Here is a 24,230-nt window from a genome sequence, read left to right as displayed (position 1 = left end):
TGGTTTTGTATGTGTTAAACAGAAATTGTTTGTTTTTATTTAAATAGTATTTATGAATTTTGTTTAGTGGTTTTGAAAGCTTTTTTCATCTGTTAAGGAGGGTCCACATTTAGTAACATGTTATATAACATTGCTATTTAACAAGCTACATGTAACATGTTAAAAAACCGGGGGCCGTCCACATTATAGTTTTCGTAGTCATGAATCGTTTTGGCGAGAAAGAGGTTCAGCTCGCAGCAGCGGCGTGCGTAATTATTTTTGAACTAAGGGAGAGAAAGTCGAGAAAAAAAGCGGTTTTGAGTCCGCCATAGCCTACCAGCAAGATCTAGATACAGTTAAACTCAATTAGCTTATCTTTTCAATACTTGCCTCGGCTGTTTCTCGTGGTGTCGTCTGTCTTTTAAAAACATTAATAATTTACAGTACGTCTCGTCTCCTGGATCTGTGTCTATGAAAGGAATGCGGACAAAAAACATTTAAATAAACAGCAATATATTCTATACGTCGATTTGACGAGTGCGTCACCGCAAATCGCTCCGCCCACTCATTTTATTGGCTACTTGCAAATTTGTCGAATTTTTATTGATGGGACGCGTTGTCTATTTTTTACGAAAAACATCGAGAGAATATCGTTTCCCCTCTCACGGATACCCCGTAGCTACAGAACGGACAGACGTACTGTAAAAGCAAAAGCAAACCATTTTGAATTATCCACTTCATCTAAACCATGCAGTTCCTGATTTGCATTTCTTTTGTTCCCGCTGGAACTGGCCTATTAGATTACGCATTATTTCTCAACTTTTTCTGTTTCCAAATACATACTATGAAATGAAAATCGCTGTCATTTTATATGGAAAATTATATGGGGATCGTCATGTCCAAGCCAACTGGACGGGAGGCCGACGGGACGCAGTTTTTTTTTCGATCATACGGTATTATTGACCAGTAAATGAACAAACCCAAGAACAGTTAACCTAAACAAACCAATATCAGCTCACCACACTAAGATTCTGTCGCGCACGTCCCTGAAAATATGAGCGGCTAAACTAGAAATTTAGCAAGTGTGGACGCGTTGTTTCATGTTACAATAGCAATGTTGCACAACATCTTTTGATCTTTACCGACTACAAATGGATAACATCTAGCAAGTTATATAGCATCGAAATTTGCTAAATATAATTAAAAAATATGTAACATGTTATATAACTTTGCTATATAGCAGTGTTATATAGCAAGTGTGGACCGTCCTTTAAAGCCACTTTTAAGTTTAAGGCATGTTTTGCACTAACTACTGAATTATTGTTAGCCAGAAGTAGTTATGATTATTTCAATAGTTTTCCCGAGAACTTTCCTTTATATCGGGTTGCTGATATGTATGGAAACGGTTGATTATTGGGCAAAGTATATGAGGTTCCGTAAAAAGTTATAGAGTTTTTAAATGCCTCACATAAATTTAAGTAAACAGGGTCGGTCAAAAAAGTCGTGTCACCTCAAAGATTCATTTTTTTAAATGGAACTCCCTGTATATTATTGGATATTTCAATTCTTCCTTCAATTTTAAGGAAAAATTGTAATAACATAATGTACCAAAATCCATCCGTTTCCGAGATATCGAGTTTTGGTTTTGAAATGTTAAACGAAAATTTTGTAATTTCCAGACTTGATAAAATCTCATTTTATACATCTATAAATGCTAACTTCAAAACTAATGTCAAATATTATTAAGTATCACAGCACAGTTTCCGCAGAATGGCATCGTTAAATGAAACCGAACACATCGAAATTAATTAAATCGAATTGTTTAAAAGATAGTTTAAAAAGTCAATAACTCGGAAACGGTTGGTTTGAGGTGCATTGTGTGTATCTCTATTTTTGTTTAGAATTGAAGGAAGAATGGAAATATGCTATAATATTCAGGGGGTTCCATTTAAAGAAAAATGTAACTTTGATGTAACTGTATACTTAAATTTATTACTCGCCAACAGACATTTAAAAAAAAACTAACCCCTATAATTTTTGTACTTAACTTTTTGCGGTACCTCGTATATTTTATCCAATAATCGACCGTTTCCATACATATCAGCGACCCTGTATATTAACTCTGAATTATAAATCAATTATATATTTATGTCAAAATTATACTAATACAATTAAAGAAAAAAGTAAATAATTTGTCTATAAAATAAATGTAACTTCCAAGAACTGAATCTATTAGCTTGGACCACTCTGTATTGACATCAAAGCTACTGATGTCTCTACTCATAGAGGGGTCACTTAATTTATGCGAAACTAACGTCAATGTGTGAGTAAAAAAAAGGCGGTCTTACAATTGTCATTCTACAGATGGGCACTGGCAATTGTGCCAATTAGGAGCACGAAAATGCTCTCGAATCAGAACATTGGAAGAGATGGCATTCATTTTGTACAAAAAAGGTTTTTGAATAACTGTCCAGAGAATATAAAACGATAAATTGATTCTATGTAAACTGCAAAATATTATAATTATGTTGTAGGAAATTTGAGGAAAGGAGATTTTGATTATTTAAATAAAAATTAAAATCAAAGAAGCGATTGTCATGCATATCCATGAGCTAAGCTCTACAGATGCACGAGCAATACATTTAATTTAATTAGATTGTATTAAAAAAACCTCTTTTATAAAAAAAAATATACAAATACAATAATACAATTCCATACGTACAAGGCGTTTCGGAAAAAATAAGAAGGATAGGAAAACTATAACATACGAACAACCTTCCAACCACCAAAACACAAAACACACTTAGATCCATTTTAACACACACTAATCCAATGAACACTGAGTTAATTTAATATTTAGACCCTTAAATTTTCGAATTAAAGAACATAAAGATTATTTAAGAAAGGAAGATTTGTCAGCATTCATAGAACACAGGGCAGAGAGTAGACTTTACAACGCAAAAATTATAATGAAAAAAGCAATAGCCTCTAAAAGAAAAATAAATAAAAGAGGCCTTTTTTAATACAATCAGTTAAAAATAAATGTATTGCTCATGCATCTGTATGGCAATCGCTTCTTTGATTTTAAAGAACACAACATAACTAAACATAACATACGTAAAAATTAAAAACAAATTAAAAATAATCATACAGAAAGTTTGCAGCTTTTTGGTTTTGCCTTATTAAGTAACTGTTATCAGGCGGTAATTGTTAATTTTGAAGTTTAACTTGATATAACGTAATTTTAACAGCTTTGACTACTGGAAGAGATATACTTCCCGAAACGTTAAGCATTTTTCTGTCCGTTAGGCAAATTTGTTTATTAGTAAACTACTGCTAACAATTAGTCTCCGTTGGATCAACGCAGCACTGTTTATAAAAAAAACTAACTTTACAGTGGCGAAATACCCATAGGACTTTTTTGGATAGCAAAATGTGGAGACGTTAAGGTTAAATACTCTATCCTACTGCTACTACTTTATCTAAAACAAGCAGAACCTAAATAACCAAGAAAACCTAAATCAAATGCAACTATCAACATAAAGGAAAATAAACCCTAAATGACCCCAGGCTAGGCAAGGCTAATGTCAAACGACTCTGAGTTAAAAAATAATGTTTTATTAATGTTCATTCATCGAAAATGTAAATGTAATAAGCATACTCTTGCAATGAAATTAAAAAAAAAACAACAAATCATTCTCAGGTCGTTCACATCGGAGATAACTGAAAAATTACGCGTCTGATATAAATAAAAATGTATATTTTTAGATTCGGTTCGTTATATCATGTTAATTACATAGGATATTGTTCCAAGATCAATGTGAAGTTGTTTCAAGTTTACAATAAAATGCTAATAAAATATTATATGCTTAACACTTTATTTGACCTCTTTTAGTAAAAAAACTTCGTATGAATATATTTATGTTCTCAACGTGTTAACTTTTGAGATACAGGGTGGTAAAATTTTCTAAAAAAAATCTTTCATCATATATATATATATATATATATATATATATATATATATATATATATATATATATATATATATATATATATATATATATATATATATATATATATATATATATATATATATATATATATATATATATATATATATATATATATATATATATATATATATATATATATATATATATATATATATATATATATATATATATATATATATATATATATATATATATATATATATATATATATATATATATATATATATATATATATATATATATATATACAAATCAGTTTATAACGTTCTTCGACGTCTTCTGATTTCCAGTCTCCATTGGTCTCTGTCTGTCCAGAGGTTTTCGTCTATTCCTCTTGTTCTGATGTCCCCGTCTATTCCTTCTCTCCAACTCCGTCTAGGTCTCCCTCTCTTGCGTTTGCCTTGTGGTGTCCAATTGAGTATTTTTTTCGGGATTCTGTTCTCTTCCATTCTTTGTACGTGCCCGTACCACCTGAGTTAAACGCCCATGATGTTCTGAATTCTTTCATTTCTAACTCTATCCAGTTTCGATTTTCCGGCCGCGCGCCTCCAAAAGTCCATTTCTGTAGCTTCGAGTAACTTAAGGTTTCTTTCTTTCAAAGGCCATACTTCACTCCCATAACTAATGATACTTTTAACTATGCTGTTATAAATTTTGTGTTTGTTTTCTTTTGATACGGCCTTATCCCATAAAATACTGTTGAGTTGTCTAATTGCTTGTCTTCCATGGTTGTTTCTGCACTTAATTTCTTCATCAAGGCTACCAAGGGTGGTAATGTGCATGCCAAGGTATTTATATTTTTGGCAGTGTTTTATTTCTTGCTGTTGCTGTTCTAGGATTATGTTCTGTTGTTCGCCGCCGATACACATATATTCCGTCTTCTTAAGGTTTACCTCCAGCCCCCACTTGTTATACTTTTCAATTAGTTTGCGGGTCATATATTCCAGATCCTCGTAGTCTTGAGCTAGTATTATTTGATCATCAGCGAAACAAAGAGTGTAAAGTATCGAGTCGTTTAATAGTATCCCCATCTGTTCACACTTCCTTTTCCACGTTTTCAGAGCTTGTTCCAAATAGATTTTAAACAGTGTGGGCGATAGACAGCAGCCCTGTTTAAGACCTTTGTTTATGCTGAATCCCTTTGATATTGTTTTTCCTTTCTTTACTTGGCTAATGTTGTTCTTATAAAGTTCTTGGACAGCCTTAATTAATGTTATGCTGATATTCGTTTTCTCGAGGGCTTCCCGCAATTTAGACTGGGGTACACATCATATGCTTTCTTGAGGTCTATGTAGAGGAGATGTATTTCTTGATTTCTTGCCATCTTTTTCTCAATTATCTGTGTTAGTGTAAATAAATGGCCGACCGTGGATCTACCAGCTCTAAATCCCGCTTGTTCTTCAGCCTCCATATCCCGGTATTCTTCCTCAATTCTCTTTTTGACCAATTTTCCATAGACCCTTGAAACAGAGCTCAGCACGGAGATTCCTCGATAGTTATCGCAATCGTCTTTACTTCCTTTCTTTGTGTATTGTTGTTATATATGATGTCTTCTATTCTTTCGCTATATTTTCACCATTAAGGCACTTTTGGAAAAGACTAGCGAGCTGCTTACTCTATAATTATCCGTGCCGTACTTGAGTAATTCTGGAGGAATTTCACCTGGACCAGGCGATTTTCTATTTTTCAGGGTTTGGCAAATTTGTTTTACTTCTTTGGTATTGATCCTCAGTGGAGAAGCTGCGGTTCTTATTTGAATGTCGGATTGTGACTGAAATGTTTGTTGATATTCGGCACTTTCTTCGGTCAACAGTTTAGCAAAGTATTCGTCCCATCTTTCATCATAACTTATGTTTATATTATGTTTTTTATGTAAAAACAATTTTGGTTATTTAAACAAGTGGTGTCCATACGGGTTGAACATTTTTTTGAACATTACATTGAACATTTTTTTGAACAGAAAATTTGGAATTTAAAAAAAAATTGGAATTTTTTTAAATTTTTAGTTAAATATCAAAATATCATCATAATATGGTAACATAGATAATAGATTAAATTTACAAGAAAGAAAATCCAGGAAAGATCGAGTTTCTAAAAATTTAACCAAAAATCATTTTTACATTTTCAAAATAAAATATCACGATTATTTTGGACTCAAAAAACGGCAAAAAATATGTTTCTTTTATCGAGATCTACCAGCCCTGAAAATATTCCCACTTATTTAAGACGTACCCTGTATAAACAGACATTTGACCATTTTTTTGGCAATAATATATGTAGCACTTTAGTATCAGTATTAATCTCGAAATTTCATTCGAATCAGTAAAAGCGGAGGTAAAAGCACTTGGAAGAAGATTATAATAAATCGAAAAAAAGTAGACTTTAACCCCTTGTAGCTACGAATACGAAACAAAGCAGAAGCTATATTGATATAAAAAATAAATCTTATTTTTTACGTGAGGAATCTCCTCAAGACATATAGCACATGTTTACACCTCGTATATACAGGGTGAGTCTAAAATAAGTGCAAATATTTTCAGGGGTGGTATATTTCGACCCCAGGAACACGTCTATGAGTTTTTTTTTCGCAAAAATGTTGGAAATTGTGCATTTTCTTTTTAATTTTCCTGTATATTTTAGAAAACTTTTTAGAACTGTCTGCTCAACGCAAATTTTTCTCTCTCCAGGGTATAATTTATTAATCTCTGATGTTACCATGGTTACTGCAGTAAAAGGGATGGAAATAGAGGAAAAATCGGGTGGCTCTCAATTTTTTTAAAGATATATCATTTTTTTTTATTTTCAAACTTGAATAACTTGGTTATTTTGAACTTATCTGAAAAAGGGCAAAGAGAAAATATGTTTCTTTTATTAAGATCTACCAACCGTGAAAACATTTGCACTTGTTTACGACTCATCTCCAATTTTTCCGTAATTTGAAAAGAACATTCATTCTTAAGTATTGATTGTTTTAAACTTGTCCTTTGAACAATATATCTGTTTATACTGTATTTATATCTAACACCATTGTATCAAGTACATAATAAAAACCAATTATAAAATTATTCCAAGTTCATTACGAAAACCTCCAAGTTTAACGAGGACACCACACCAGCGTTATCTCTCGAATTCAATCTTTCACCAAATTAAACGATATTTTTTCCTATGGCGTTTATATACAACACGCAACGACACTTGTCGGTCATCGACCCCGACCACACTTAAATGAGACAATTATTTAAATTAACATTATCTTAAACTTACTTTCGATCGAGAAAAGACATACGTTCAGTTTGACGCCTTTGTGATATATCTGATTAATTCTCCAAATAATTTTATTGTTTTATTTACATGTGAATCGCTGTGTGATAGTAGGAATTCCATTTTCTGTATAATAAACTTACTTTAAATCTTAAATCTTAATTAAAATTCATATAGTTTGATAGTTTGATCTACACACAACCAAACTAATATGAAATCATCATCTATTATTTTTCATAATTTTTGAGACGTAGGTATGAATATTTTGTGTTTATGAATAAAACTCAGTCTTTACCCTAAATGACTTTTAATAATGAAAAATAATCCAAATAGCAATAAAAAATCAATTCCCAAAAATAAACACAATTGTATTTTTTGGTTTCTGAAACGAAATGAGATTTAAATTTTAAATGGTCGAAAAGCAAAAACAAAAAGAAAATTGATAATTTTAATAATCTTTGTTGCCACCTCTAGCCCTTATGCAAGCTTCTATCTGCTCTGGCATGCTTTTTATTAAATTATCAACGTTGTCTTAGGGTACGTTTTCTCATTCTACTAATGCTGCATCAATAGGCTGTGCGAGATTTCCTGGATAGTTTCGACAAGCTCTAACCCTTCTTTTGAGCTGGTCCCACAAGTGTTCGATAGGGTTTAGGTCTGGTGAACATGCAGGCCAGTCCAAAACTATGACACCTTCCGTTTAAACACATTCTCTATTCACTCTGCTGGTATGGGGAGGTGAACTATCGTGCATGAAGTTAAAATTATCCCCAATTGCAGCTCTCCAAAGACTAACGATAGATTGGAGCAACATACCTCCGACCCGTTAAAGTTTGTTGAAGTGGTAACAATGGAGGTTTTGTTCTCAGCATAATACCTCCCCAGAACATTACAGTTCCTCCTTTATATCTTGGCACAGATTTGGCAGCCTGGAGTCTCGCTCGTCTACGTGGAGCTCTGAGAACCCGAATTCGATGGTCATCTGATCTTGGGCCAATTCTAGTCTCATCCGAAAAATTTTTGCCAATTCTCAGTTGTCCAATTTTGATGTTGAAGGCACCAATTTATTTGGTCAATTTTATTTTGCCGAGATAACTTTGAGACCCGTAACTCTCTCCTGCTGTAGAACCCTCGAGCACGAAGCTTTTTCTTATGGTTTCAACGGAAACGTTCACATCTCTAGCTGCCAGAAGTTGTCTTTGTAGTTCAGGATGAGAAACATTGGGATTTCTTCTAGCAATTGGGCACATAAGGCGGTCTTGTTGTTCAGTTGACTCTTTGACGACTTTGTCTGGGCCTGTTCTTGTGTGTTCGTAGTTTCAAGTACCTTGGTTTGTTGGTTCCAAAGTTCACTGACACAAAAGTATAGTGAAACATATGAGTCGAAATAAAAGTACTTATATCTACAGAAATCGAAAAGAGCAAAGAATCAGTTGTATTGTGTTGTGGAAGATTTAAAAATATTGGAAACACTTCTTCTTCTTAAGCTGCTGTGTAGATCCCTACGTAGGCGTTCATCCTTTTCATTCTCATCAGGTTGTTCTATTAGTTCCAGAGACTTAAAGTGCTTGGAAGTCCTTTATGCATGTCCAATGACAAATATTTTTCAAACTGGATAATTCCCTTTTACCTCCTTCTATTTAATCCTGGAGAATTAGACGCTGAAAGTGATAGCATTCTCCACCGAATATAATATGTCGCTAACAGACTATTTTTCAGCTCTTCTAAGAATATCTTCATTTCACACTCCAGGTCACTTTCAGTATTCGTCGTAGGTTCTACATTTCGATGGATTCAATTCTATTTATACCTGGTCCTTCCAATGTCCATACTTCCACCCCATCTAACAGAATGATCTTCACTATATTGTACCTAAGGCCGAAATTCAAGTTCCTATCTTGAAGTGTTGGGAAAGTTTTTCTAGCCTGTTATATTCCATATTTCATCTCCTGATCTGGATCCCATATTTTGTTAATCACGCATTCGAGGAATTTAACCTGTGTGACTTGTTAGATATCGTCTCCATTTATGTGAATTGGAAGTTCGGAATGTTGTTACTACTAAAAGCCATAAACTTAGTTTTTCTGATTTTAATTTTTAGACCCAGTCTTTGGTTTTCCTTGACAATTTTGTCAATTTGGAAAATTTATATATCCGGAAAAACCTTCCTTAAGTTTTACACTAGGAGGAGCAGAAGAATCCATGGCTCATCGGATTTAGCGTTATTTTAGTCATAGCTTATTTAATACCGTAAATTGATAATAAAGTGAAAAATTAAAAGAATAAAATAAATCAGCTCCACAAAATGTATGCATGAAATTCATTAGGAGTAAGTATGTACTCTTCGCAATTCATGGTACAACCAAACCAAATCAATAAGATGAATTCCAATTTTTACATGTGGATGCGACAACATTGATGTAAACGATGCGATATATCTAAGATCATCTGTATATCGAAAAAAAATATAGAAACAAGATTTATCTTTGCGTTTATACCGGATGCGTCTTAAAAGTGGCTCAACCCTATATATTTTTTATTTTTTTTAGATAAAAAAAAACGGGATTTGATATGTTAGTATATGACCTAAATTAGAATTAATTGACGTATTCAATTGTTTTCAGTCACTTCCTGTTTCACCACCGGTAATCATGACAACTTTTGATTTTTAAATGGCATCCTCAGTATATTTTTACTTTATTCGATAGAGTAATAAATATAAAACGATCTCGAGAATGACATATCATATGCCAACTTTTGACATTTTCGCTTTAAAAAAATCATATTTTAAATTTCAATCTAGAGTGCCATGGTTGTGCTAAAAACACTAGTTATTAATCAAGGAAAAATAGTTTTGATCGTCTCATGTTTTTCGTGTTTTGTCCTGGTCGGTTAAAAGATGCCCAAATCGAATTTTTAATCATATCTCAATTTTTTTCAAAAGGAACAAGGGTGGCTCATTAGCATATTTGGAAAAAGTATTTTTTTACGAATAATTTGGTACCACACACTTGGTAGGTATTTCGAGTCAAATTATCGTCAAGAGCCGCATGTTACAATTTCAAATAAACCATATGAGAAAATGTCAAAAGTTGACATATGATATGTCCTCGGATATGTCATTCTATTCATAGTGTCATTTTCTATTGAATAAAGTAAAAACATACCGATGGTGCCATTTAAAAATGAAAAGTTTTAGTCATTTCCGGTGAAACAGGAAGTGACCAAAAACAATTGAATACGCTAATAATTCCTAATTTATGTCATATACTAACATACTAAATCTTGTTTTTTATGTGAAAAACTAAAAAAGTTACAGGGGTGGGCCACTTTTGAGACGCACCCGGTATTTTAGAGTTTCAATACAACATGTTAAAATATGTTTGACAAGCATTACCTAGCTTGAAATAAAAGAAAATCAGTCATCATCGAAACTTCCATTGCCATTATGTAGCTTGGTATAAAAGAAAATGATGGAATAGAATAATATTAAGTCAAAATGAAATGTACCTAGGTATACGATTTGGTTAGACAAACATTTAAAAAATTCATTATCATAGTGAGATAAAAGATTCAAAGCCTCTGAGACCTTGTCGTAATTTATGTCATCAAGTGTATGAATATTTTCCTATATTTTTATTGTTTTGTCAATTTGGAACTCAATTAACAAAAAAATGTAACAAATACCAAAATTCAAAGTTATATACAATGTATATCTCGTGACGCCCGGCCTAAAAATACCTTGAAAATCACACAGAAATGTATACATATATACACATTTTTACGTTACAGGACCAGCCGCCGCACATATACGTAACTCCCGCGCGCCGTAATGACATTTCAGGGGTTCAGTGCGCAAACGTTAGCTCCGCCCACCATCACTGACCTACATTACTAGGGGCCGTTGACCTTACCACGGCGCTACACCTAAATAATCCCTCGATCCTAGCACTCTAACAATTTTTCCATTTAATTTTTCATATTCGATAAGAAAACTTACATTTTTTTAGATGATCTAAAGACTCTCGTTGGTTTTTTATCCGTGTTCGTCAGATAAAAAGCAACAGGAACTTGGGAGAAGGAGGACGATTTTTCGTGCTGGCGTTCTTCATTATTTTCGAAACACACGCACTAATTACCGTGGCACATTGTAGTGTTTTTTTTTTTTTTTTCAGTTCACTCGGAATTCACTCAAACTCAAAATGTCTTTTTTTCGGTGGGGATGACACTAGAGGGTTTCTTCTCGCTGACTGGGGCGCACTCTGGGGATAATAACGATAATAAAAAATGACCGGCGTAATATGTAATAGTTCGTAATAATAATGTACGTATAGAGTTTTCAGTTGGTGGTGTGTTTTGGCGTGTACGTGTATGTGTTGGGTCGCGCGCGCGATCGCCGGGACTGTGCGAGGTGAATGACCTGCGGCTGACAACACCTCGGTGGTGGGGGGGTAACGTTGTGGCGGGTGGGGAAGGGCGCAGGACCGAGCGCCGGCCCGGCGTAAGAGCGAGAGAGACGGGTAGACGGTGTGCGAGAGGAAGAGAGAGTGAATTTCGCTGCTGCTGGCGGCGGCGGGTGGTTCGCGAGGTGCCGTCGCTGTTCCTGCCGGCAGCGTCGCGGACGTCGCTGCATCTTTTCCGCTTTCGTAATGCCGCCGCGCCGGCCGGGAAGAAGACGAAGAGGAGGCCTTGGCGGTGATGACGAGATCGAGCGGGTTCCGGGTAGGCAGTCTGGGCTCTTGTTCTTGAGGTTCCTAAAAGAATGAAAAGTTTAGTTTTTAAGATGCTGGAATTTGAAGAAACATTTTATAATATTTCTTTATTATGAAATGGCGTTCGTAGGTTTAGGACTTAAGACCTAGAATTAAATAAAAAACTTTTTTTAAAATTGCCGACGTTTCGACGTGTATTTTCGTCTTTATCAAGACTATTTTCAGCTAAAAGCTTCTTTTGTCAGAAGTAATCAAATAGCTTATCCCGATAATATGGGTACAATTAACACTACACATGTACCACAAACCTGCGAGGAAAATCAAAGATTTTCCTTGATTTAAGTAAGAAGAATCTTCAGATTGTTACGGAGTTTTTAATAGGACAGTCTCCTCTATAAACATCTCAGTAGATTGAAGAAAAAACGGCGAATGCAGATTCTGTGGGGAAACACCAGAACACCTCATCAATGGGTGCGCCGAGACGAGAACCATTCGTACCATAAATTTTGGTACCACTGATATCAGAGATGGAGAACTAACCTCTGTAAAACTCTCAGATATTGGCTTTTGTCCCTTAGACTATATACGTATCATCATCATTATTTTCATCTTATTCATCCGTTTCCAATTAAGGTGTAGCCTCCCTCACATACTGTCTTTGTAGTTGGGCTCATTGTTGTCTATTGTTGTCTATGGTGCCCAAGTTATCCCTGCTAATTTCTTAATATCATGGTCCCATCTCAGGTTCGGTCTTCTTCTAGTGTTGTCTGTTCATTCATCTGTTGTCCGTTCCTATTACCAGGTGTCCTGTCTGTATATCTGCGTGTGTGCCTATAACTAGGTGAGATATACCCTTGCGATATACATATTTTATTGTCATTAATAGGTAGCTATGCTATGTGTCTAGTAGCATCTAAAAAGGTCTTAATCAATTAATTGTAAAGAGCAGATGAATAATGACACAAGAAAGATCAAATTCTAAATAAAACGCTTGCATCCTATAATTGCACATCTTGATATACTTATTAAAAAAAAACATAATAATTAGGTACGTACATTTAAAATCATAATTTAACATAATGTAATACATAGGAAAATTACATTTAAGAAATCGTTACGTTATTCAACTATCATTTTCATATTGCTGTGGTAATAACGGATAACTAAGGAAGCAGTTAACTTGTTATGCATTTTCAGTTCTTAACCTTTAATTAAATTATGTAAATTCTAATCATCCTCTAACGTTCTTTTCTTATATTGCCACTTTAGTTTAAGTTTTTTGGTTCATAAGATCCTTAGACAAGGAAAGAGAAATTAGATCACTGAGAAATTCGATTTTACGAAAATGAAATAAATAAGAATATGAATGGATTATTTGATTATTATTTATGATCATTAAATATTCTTTGTTCGGTTAAGATTTTTAGAAAGTTCTTCTTTCTAATTTCTTTTCTAGAACTAGAAAGTTCTGATTTAATAAAAAAACATATTTTTATTACTTGCAGCATATTATGAAAAGGAGTATCACTGATTTTTTTTCTAAATAATAACTAAAAATTCATTATTTTTCTGATAGAATTTTTATATAAACAAAATACAGTTTATCTGAAGGGTTACAAATATAATATTTTATAATTTTAAACATTCCTTTTTTATTTAGATCATTTTTTTCAGTACATATATTTTGACTCCGCTATATCAATTATTCCACGTACAAAAATAAATTATTTATTGAAAGTTGCAAGTTACCGAGTTAAATATTCAAATTATAGTAATATCGTAGTTATATATTTATATCAAGTTAATAACGGACTAGACTGTCACCCTTCAGAACTGAACGAAAGCGCATAATCTCAATTATACATGCAAATGTAATTATTTATTCACAGAGTGGACACAAATATTTCATAAGTACAAGGGTGGTCTAGTAAGTATTTTATATCAAAGCATTCATTTGGTTTTGAAATTAGATAGGTATACGTCGATTTTTAAAAATTAAAACGTAATAATCAAATAAATAATTAAACATTTAGTATGGGTGCATAAGATATGTACGTAATTTAATTAATATTTCTTTTATTTTCAATAATTTCATATAACTACAATTAAATATCCTGATTATATATAGTCATTTATTTTTACAAACTACAACTGTCATTTCTTATGTATGATGTCAGGTGCCCAACCCTTTAATATTTAGTATATTTGGTTATCTCTAGTAAAATATTGACGAACCTACTACCCAGTTCTCCAAACAATTCAAGCTGCCATTTGCTAAGGTGCATAAAACGGTACACCCTTATTTTGGCGCCCAACGTGGGGCAATGTTTAATATCTACCAATGCAGCCAACCGAAAAAAAACTTAACATAGACAACTTATAGAGATACGATTAAGACAAAAGTTGTATTAAACTCTTGCAAGTCTTGCATATTTATAATACATTTTTGCTGGATGAACTTTCTAGATAGAACATCTTTAAATAAATGGTATTTTTAGTAACTTAATGCAAATAAAATTTTAAAGAAAGAAATTGTTAGAATATTTGTCTGTCCAAAATTTTTATTTTTTAATATATTTTATTGAATCTGCATTTCTTTAAAATTTTATACAATAGTCAGGAAAACACTGTTAGTAGTAAATTAAAGCAATAATTCTGAACAAATAAGTTATTTTTTCTTTCTTTTCGCATAAACGTGAACACAAATGGAAAACCGCAAGAGTCTTGCATGCTTGGTCTTTGTCAACAAAAAACAAGACCAAGACCAGTTTCGCTCATTTAATTCGTATTTTTAAAATATTAAGTATTTCGACATAAAATATTTAATATTGTCGTTGATCAACATTAGAGAAAATGTTGTATGCAACACGTTCAAAAACACTTATTTTATTTAACTCATATGTCCATTGCAACTCCTTTCTTTACACAAAAGAGTATGTGTCTCAACTAGTTGCATAAATAATTATATTACATTACATACTTGGAATCAAAATTAAGGTATAAAAACTCTCCTGTTCAAAAATCATTTCTTATGTATATATTCCTTTAAAAAAAAGAAAGAATTTATAGGGCAAGTCCACAGAAAGATCAGCCATGAAACATGACTAAATCATGACTACCTACCCGCAGACACTCAGTGTTTCTGCCTTCCGGCTTCATCAATACGGGAGGAATCAGCAACGATGAACTAGTGATCCTGAAAAAAGAAAAAGGGGAAGCACACGAGGCACAAGGCACCATTTGCAGCCTGGTTAGGCAGTAGCTCACAATTCGCAAGCGTTACCACCAAAAAACCGCTGCGGAGGCATTCCAAAACACCTCGCCGCTATCAACCTGGCCCAGAGAAAACAATAAACAAAAGATGTTATCGTGGAGACTATAATAAAAAAGAAGAAATAATTTATTGGGCAAGTCCACAGAAAGATCAGCGATGAAACATAACTAAAACATGTTTGTTTATTGTTTTCTCTGGGCCAGGGTGATAACGGCGAAGTGTTTGGAATGCCTCCGCAACGGTTTTTCGGTGGTAACGTGAATTGTGAGCTACTGCATAACTAGGCTGCAAATGGTGCCTTGTGCCTCGTTTGCTTCCCCTTTTTTCTTTTTTCAGGGTCACTAGTTTATCATTGCTGATTCCTCCCGTATTGATGAAGCCGGAAGGCAGAAACACTGAGTGTCTGCGGGTAGTCATGTTTTAGTCATGTTTCATGGCTGATCTTCTTGTGGACATGCCCAATAAATTCTTTCTTCTTTTTTATTATAGTCTCCACGATAACATCTTTTGTTTATATTCCTTTATATATAAAATCTTTCCAACTTCTTATGGAAAATCCTCTAATTATTGCTGAAACTGTTGGTTAACCGATTTACATATCTGATTTAGTCCCAAATGATTTGAGTTTTTTAATTGAGGACAGATATTTTTCTCATCTAATTCATAAAAATAATATTTTTTTTTATTAAAATAATAGTAAATTCTAACAAAAATTGTTTCCCAACATTGTTAGGTTGGAAACTTTTGGAACTACCTCTGTACTAAAATATACCCTTGCATAACAATTGAGGTAGGTAGTTTCTAGCTATTACAAATTCTCAGCCCTTTACTTTAGGGTGCAAATTGGACATGTAAAGTTGTAACAATGGCCAAAGGGAATACTTTCGGTTACCTACAATATGAGAGGTGGGGATTGTGAAAATGACCATGGCTATTGTTAAAATATTAATTTATTTTGTCGTACATTAAGCGAAAGTGTTGTTAAAAACTCTCTCAAAGTATATTAGGGTTTCCTATACCTATCTGGTCCAGATTTTGAATAAAGAGCGTTTTTTCGATAAAATTGTAATCAAGATGGCTGATGTCGCCATGGCAATTTTCTAGTGACACTCAGTAGCTATTTTCAAAATCGACATTAGTTTATGGACTTTATTTAAATTTATAACAGGTTATTTCTAATTGATTTACCTACAGTAAGGTTAATAAGTAAGTATTTATTATTTTATCAAGAAAAACGAAGCAGTGTCTGCTGGCGGAAGGAATGGATATGTTACTAGTGATTTTATTTTGTGAGGAAAATTGCTTGTTGGCCTGAAGTGTTTATGCTCAAAGATATCCAAATAGAAATTTTCTTGACAAGATTTTTGAAATACTACTTTTTCTATTTCGCAGAGCTGGTAGTGTGGTATGTGAAAAACTTAATAAGCAAGAACCTGTAGTTGGAAGTGAAGAAAATGAATTTGCCTTAATTGGTTCTTTTATAGAAAATCCAATATATCTTACAAGTCATCATAATATAAATTAAAGAACTACTTATTTATTTGTCTTGACAAAATAATAAATACTTACTTATTAAACTACTGTAGGTAAATTAAATTAAAGTTAACTGTTATAAATTTAAATAAAGTCCATCAAGTAATGTCGATTTTGAAAATAGCTATATATATATATATATATATATATATATATATATATATATATATATATATATATATATATATATATATATATATATATATAATAAAGAGATGGGTAGTCTACGCGACTGACTAGTTGAGAAAAATATTCAAACAGGTGTCTTGGGGATGCAGTCTAATAAGAAGGCCGTTAGTTCAAGGAAAACCCCTTTATTGTTTAGTCAAGCTTTCGAGAATTCAGTTGTTCTCTTCTTCAGGACTCTTCTACAATTATAGTAATTAAATACAATTTCTATTCTTGTAAAAAACTATTAAAATGATCACCAAAGTGGGATTATGGTAAAGTTTGCAACATTGCTCAACAATCAACAGAATCCTCATTTCTCAAATGCAGTAGTAAAAATCAACTTTTAAAATACACGTGAAAACTAACTACAAAATCTTTATAAAAAACAATACAACGTGTATGTGAGTACAAAGTCAAAGTACGAAAATTGCATGTCAAAAATCTTAAAATACAATAGCAATTAATTCTGCTTCATGAACGATCTAATTATTTTATTGTAAATACTTAAAAGACAAAAGAAACGAATTAATTTTCAAGATTTTCTTTGCAGTAAAGTGCGTTTCTGTTAGCACCGCCGATCGTTCACTAACGAACAACATAGTTTCAAAAAAGGTAAAATATGTTACTCTTGATAAGTAAAAAAGGATAAACTTATGCATATAATAAAAAGAGTGAGAGAGAAACAACTACATAGAAATATTTTGACACATTGGTTCGTTTCATCAGCGAGATCGACCATGCGCAATATAACATCAATGCTCACTGAGAAAACAGGCATTAGAACTCTTGATAAATTAAATTTTTTTTAAAACTTTTTCTTTTTTACTTAAATTAATTTTATCAAGTTGTCTAATGCCTGTTTCTCAGTGTAGCATTGATGTTATATTGCGCATGGTCGATCTCGCTGATGAAACGAACCAATGTGTCAAAATATTTCTATGTAGTTGTTTTCTCTTTCACTCTTTTATTATATGCATAAGTTTATCCTTTTTACTTATCAAGAGTAACATATTTTACCTTTTTTGAAACTATGGTGTTCGTTAGTGAACGATCGGCGGTGCTAACAGAAACGCACTTTACTGTAAAGAAAATCTTGAAAATTAATTCGTTTCTTTTGTCTTTTAAGTACTTACAATAAAATAATTAGATCGTTCATGAAGCAGAATTAATTGCTATTGTATTTTAAGATTTTTGACATGCAATTTTCGTGCTTTGACTTTGTACTCACATATACGTTGTATTGTTTTTTATAAAGTTTTTGTAGTTAGTTTTCACGTGTATTTTAAAAGTTGATTTTTACTACTGCATTTGAGAAATGAGGATTCTTTTGATTGTTGAGCAATGTTGTAAACTTTACCATAATCCCACTTTGGTGAGTTGCATTTTAATAGTTTTACAAGAATAGAAATTGTATTTAATTACTATAATTGTAGAAGAGTCCTGAAGAAGAGAACAACTGAATTCTCGAAAGCTTGACTAAACAATAAAGGGTTTTTCCTTGAACTAACGGCCTTCTTATTAGACTGCATCCCCAAGACACCTGTTTGTATATATATATATATATATATATATATATATATATATATATAGTATACTACATAACTGTCACTAGCAAATTGCCATGGCGACACCAGCCATCCTGATTGCCATTTTATTGAAAAATCGCTTTTTATTCAAAATCTGAGCCAGATACGTATAGGAAACCTTAATATAGTTTGAAAGAATATTTAAATTTGTTTCGACTTGTTTTAAAAAATACATAGTGCTGTATTTGAAATAACGAAGTTTTTATGTAAAATAAATATTTAAAATAGCCTAGCAATTTTTGATATCCCTGTATACATTTAAGGAAGCAATAACATTTTTTAGTAAAGTTTATTTCTCTGGCTTAAAAGTCAGCACAAGAATTAACTCTGACAACTAATATACAGGGTGTTGACAAACTTTTATATTATAGCATGCATATTTAAATATCTTTAAATATCTCAAAAACCAAAGGTTTTAAACATATTAAACCCTTATAATAAATGCCTTATTTTATGTCCAAGAATCCAAGAATTAAATAAAATACAGGGTGTTCCATAAGAAAAAATAAAACTTTGGTATGGATCTTAGTTCTGACGTACCCTGTACATTTGAAAATAATTTTAAATTATGCACATTGCCTCTCTACATATACCCATCAAAAAATTTGGTTTCTACATATTTTCGTTTTCGTATAATCAACCGAGGCGAATGAGGTGCGCCACCCTGTATACATATATGTATATTATTGCATTTTTGGCTTCCTTTGAGATCACTTTCCATAATGCTAAGATATGAGTAAATATATTTCAATAGTTTTAGAGAATCACAATATATAAATAAAAATATAATCAAATAAATAAATAAAAAATATATATTTTTCAGCCTTCTTAAAATTTTTGTCCTGAAATCAAAACTATTATTAGGTATTTACTTTAGATGGTCTGTTCTTACTTTGCTATAAATATGGTAATCGTAAATCATACAGGATGTTTTAAATTCTACAATAAACTTTCTAAAATATAAAATAATTTTGCTTCGTTCTTTAAACGTAACACCATGTATATTATTTTTTCAATAGATGGAGAATTAAAAAATTAACATTTTTTGTATTTAGAGCATTTCAAAATTTTTACCGGTTTCACAAAAAATTTTCGTGGTTATATATTTCATATAACATTTTTAACAGTAAATTTTTATCGAAGCCACCCAATGATTTTTGTCTCGTATTTTACCGTTGAAAGAGCCATATGAAATAATACCGTGCGTATCTACGAAACCATTAAAAATTTTGAAATACTTTAAATACAAAAAATGTTTATTTTTTAACTCTCCATCGAATAAAAAATAATATACGGGGTGTTCCATTAAAAAAAAATTATTCCGATCTAATCACAATGTTTTGAGCCACCCTATAGAAGTTAAAATATTTTCCTGAAATATATTCTAGTACATACTTTAGGTTTGCAATTAAACATACCCAGATTCCTCTATGGATTAGGACTTTTTATTTTTAAGTCTATGATTAGGACTCTACAGCCAAATTTTCATACTTCCGGAACTCGCGCGCTGTTCGTTCTGTATACCTGGTTTTTAAAATAGTTGATTTTTGTTTTAGTACTTTTGTTAGAGAGTATTTATCGAAGGATACATATAATATTATAAGCAGACAGTAGTACCGACTGACTAGTGAGAAAGAAAATCTAGGAACTAGTGGGGTTGCAGTCTGAAGGGTTTGAAATAGAATTAAATTATTTTTTATTAATTATTATTTAAAACATTGGAAATTTTTTTGGCTTGGCGCACAGTGGGGTATTTGACATAGATAGTTGATCGAAATTTTTTTATGTAGACCTTATATAAATTATTGCTATTTTCAATTAAAGAGGAAATAATATGAACAAAATAAAGGATAATTCGTCGATTCTAAAAAAAGAAAGAAAAATCACTGTTCCAGTGTTTCCAAGGTCAATGCCACTAATTCCAGTATTAATATCGCAACTAATACTACTAATGCTACGACTGATCCGCGAGCAATGCCCATACCACTAAAGTCGCTACTAATGCCAAATTGTGCTATACTGCTAAGTGCACTAATGCGATCGCTTTGTACACAACAATGCCATCGCGGTTTACACCTCGCATTAGTATATCACTGATTGGCAAATTAGAGGAAACCAAGAATATTTTTCTCATTTTATCAGCAAAGTCGCAAAAAGTCGCAGTATTCTATTTTACTGTATGAAAGCCCAATGTTTACTAAGTAAAACGTATATAGGCAATATGCTGAATTCTTCGAAATGCGCAACTAAATCTCTAAGTATAATAAAAATGTCACAAATTTAATCAAATTTTCTGAACGCCTAACTTTTAGTTGCAAAAAAAATTGTTAGTATAGGGAATATCAAAATAAATAATACGTTTTTGTAGGATACATACAATATAAGTTTGCTTTTGATTTACCCACTTACCTCTTATCTGTGAGAAGTAACAACTTTGACGTTTCGTTGAAACAAATGAATGCAACTAAACACACCCATAGCACAACGCCATTCATGGCAGACATGATTTAACTTATCATTTATCTTTTTGGGGAAATCTTAAACACATTATTTTTCGAATTTCGATCACCTTTTTTCATGCTAATACCCACCGTGTGGCATGAAGGCGCCTTAGATTGAGACGCAATTGAATTTTACTCGAACATCTCTCAATTATTTCCAATGTTTTAAATAATAATCAGGCAGCTTAACCGCCCCAAAAGAGATTGATGCAGCGATACGGTGGAGTTTTCAATGCAGCGATACGGTGCCGGTGGAGTTTTCAATGCATCCCTCAAGCCTATTTTTAATGTATTTTTTTTATGAAGGTCCTATGCACCACGTTGATGTCCTGAGGAAGGAATAAATAAATTCCGAAAGCTTGACAATTAACAAAATATATTAATTCTATTTCAAACCCTTCCGACTGCAACCCACTAGTTCCTAGATTTTCTATAATATTATACATATTTTAAAATTCATAAAATGCTATTCGATAAATAGACGCTGCATATGTAATGCATGGATTAACAAATTTAGGAAAACAAATAAGTTGTCGCATTCACTTGCGTGGGCGGCAGAGGACAAAAAGTACCAACTACCACACAATCTAACACTTTCTAATAGAATTCAAAAATAGACAGATCGAGAAAAAAAAGGTAAAATTAAAATGTCATTACCAAACCGACCGCCATGTTAAAAACAGTCAATTTTATGGAATCGTACCCATAAAAAGCACCTATAGGTACTTTCTCTACCGGTACCATGGGAAAAGTGAATTTCGCGCAGTGTCATAGAAAAGGAAAGTACCGGCACCTAATTACGGAGCTAATTGACGTTATATAACTATACCTTTCATTTATCTATAACCTACCAATGCTTCTATGTTTGAAATTCAGGCCTTTATTATTTTCCATAATGCAGGCGTTTAACGCTTGTTTTGTTTACAGTAGTGTATACGTTCCTGGGTAATAAAGTTGTTTGGTGTTATTTATTATATAAAAAATTCAGATTCAATTTAACGGGAAATACGAATAGCAACAATCTATTTTTTCTGACAGTTGACAGTTCAGCACTTTAAAATTAAGTTTATTGTAATTGTCCATAATTTTCTAATTCGACGTTTTGGATTCTACTATTTTTCAATTTCTTAATTTAAACTGGGGCCTGGATTTTTTTATTTCACTATTCATTCTTAAATTGTAGTATAAAATTAACAGCATACCAATTTAGTAATACCAAGCAGTTTTTTTCAGGAGTTGAGCATTATTTGGAGTACCTATTTTGAATTAACTTTATCTAGTGACCACTAACAAAGTCACTTCAGTTTATGGCTTCATGAGAAGAATTAGAAAATATTTGAAGAATTAGAAAATATAGTGTTTTTCGTTCATTCAAAGTGAAATAGTTTCATCCATAGAAGATAGATCCATAGATAGATTCATAGAACACAAGCCCTAGCGAATCTAGGTATTGGCAGGCCTTACATAGAAACTCTCGTAAAAATATACAAAGAAGCCAAAGCAAGAGTAATGATATATAAAACAACACCAGAGTTCCCAACTGGCAAAGAAGTACTACAAGGAGACGCAATATATCCCCGCATAAGAAGAATACATGTTAACATATGATAAAAATGACATCATGACACCAGGGTGGCCGAGCGAGATCAGCACGCGCAACGACGCTCTAGATGGCTCTGGCTTACCACCGACGGGAGGGGCCTGGGCAAGGCCACAGCTTACAGAATAACATAGCTTTGACACTCGCCAATTTTTCCCACGCTCGAATTTAAAACGCCCCACTCCGACGATGCGCTAACTGAATTAAGCGACCGACAGTCAGCCTCATTCAGACGATGCATAGCCTCCATCGGTGGCGCGTAGGGCCGTATTACGGAAGATTTTAATTCGATTTTTTTTTCTTATATTTAACCATAGGTATTTGTGCTTTTATTTCAATTTTATTTTTATTGATGGAATGGGAAAAGGTTTTCCGGGATGTGCGGCTGCTGGTTGCACAAATTATTATGGAAATAATTCAAAATATAGTCTGTTTAATTTTCAATTCAAAATTAATGTTCAATTTAAAAGTATATTCACACTTTAGAGCTTTTCAAAACGATGAAGACTACTTATTTGGAGGCTTGCTAATGCCAAGTGACCATTTTTTTATTTAGTTTCCTCATTGGAGGCTATTTTTATAAGCTTTTATTTAACTTGCTTTGTATGTATCTATGTATGTATGTATGTTTGTTTGGGGCAAATCTTGTAAGCTAAATTAAAACCACTTCCTTTTATTGTAGGAGATTGAAATTTGGCATGTAGGTTCAGTCCCGATGACAATACATATTTTTGTAAGGCATGACCCGAATTTTTAACAGCTGTCAAAATGGCGGCATTTTTGAGGTTTTTGATTTTTTAAAATTCTATTTATGAATGGATTGGGCTGAAATTATTATTAATTATTTAATGTATACAGGGATATCAAAAATTATTATATATATATATATATATATATATATATATATATATATATATATATATATATATATATATATATATATATATATATATATATATATATATATATATATATATATATATATGATCATGATCGAAAAAAAATGGCGTCCAGTTGGCTGGGAAATGACGATCGATGACATTTCCCATATAAATTTATATAAAATGACAGCGATCTTCATTTCATAGCCATCGTTGACGCCGTTTTTCTCGATCATACGGTATATAATATATATATATATATATATATATATATATATATATATATATATATATATATATATATATATATATATATACAGGTTGTTAACTCGACAGTTACTTATAGGGAAACAGAATGGCAACACTGCCTATTGAGAACGTATGCATTATTGATTTTTCTGCCGACTCGTCCCGTCCCGTCGTCTATCGACGAGCGGGCCGAGGTTATTTCAACCATAAAACTCTTGCCGCGAGTAATGAACAATTTAACAACCTGTATAGGTATATTGTGGGTATATACATATGAAAAAAAATATATGGGCGGCCATCTTGAAAAAATGACAGTTTAATGACAAGTCAAAATTTCAAAGTCAACCGATTTTCATAAAAATTGATATATGGGATGGCCATGGCTAAAATGAAAGAAAAAAAATTTGAGCTGTCAAATTTGACAGCTGTCAAAAAAATTTCAAAGTTGTCCGATTTTGATAAAAATCGAT

At 32.4% G+C, this 24,230-nt stretch overlaps 1 protein-coding gene across 1 annotated transcript in view; it reads right to left on the bottom strand.

Annotated features, from left to right (window-relative positions):
• Positions 1–11,390, bottom strand: part of LOC115881312 (hormone receptor 4) — a 190,439-nt gene extending 179,049 nt beyond the window's left edge. The window contains exon 1 of the mRNA XM_030898742.1: positions 11,254–11,390. The gene's annotated coding sequence lies outside the window, so the exon portion shown is untranslated. The remainder of the gene's footprint in view (positions 1–11,253) is intronic.
• Positions 11,391–24,230: the final 12,840 nt, after the last annotated feature.

This window comes from Sitophilus oryzae, unplaced genomic scaffold, assembly GCF_002938485.1.
Source record: "Sitophilus oryzae breed Bouriz unplaced genomic scaffold, Soryzae_2.0 scaffold_1716_pilon_pilon, whole genome shotgun sequence".
In the NCBI taxonomy this organism is placed as follows: domain Eukaryota; kingdom Metazoa; phylum Arthropoda; class Insecta; order Coleoptera; family Curculionidae; genus Sitophilus; species Sitophilus oryzae.
Note: the sequence above shows the minus strand (reverse complement) of the source record. Positions and strands in the feature narration are given on the sequence as shown.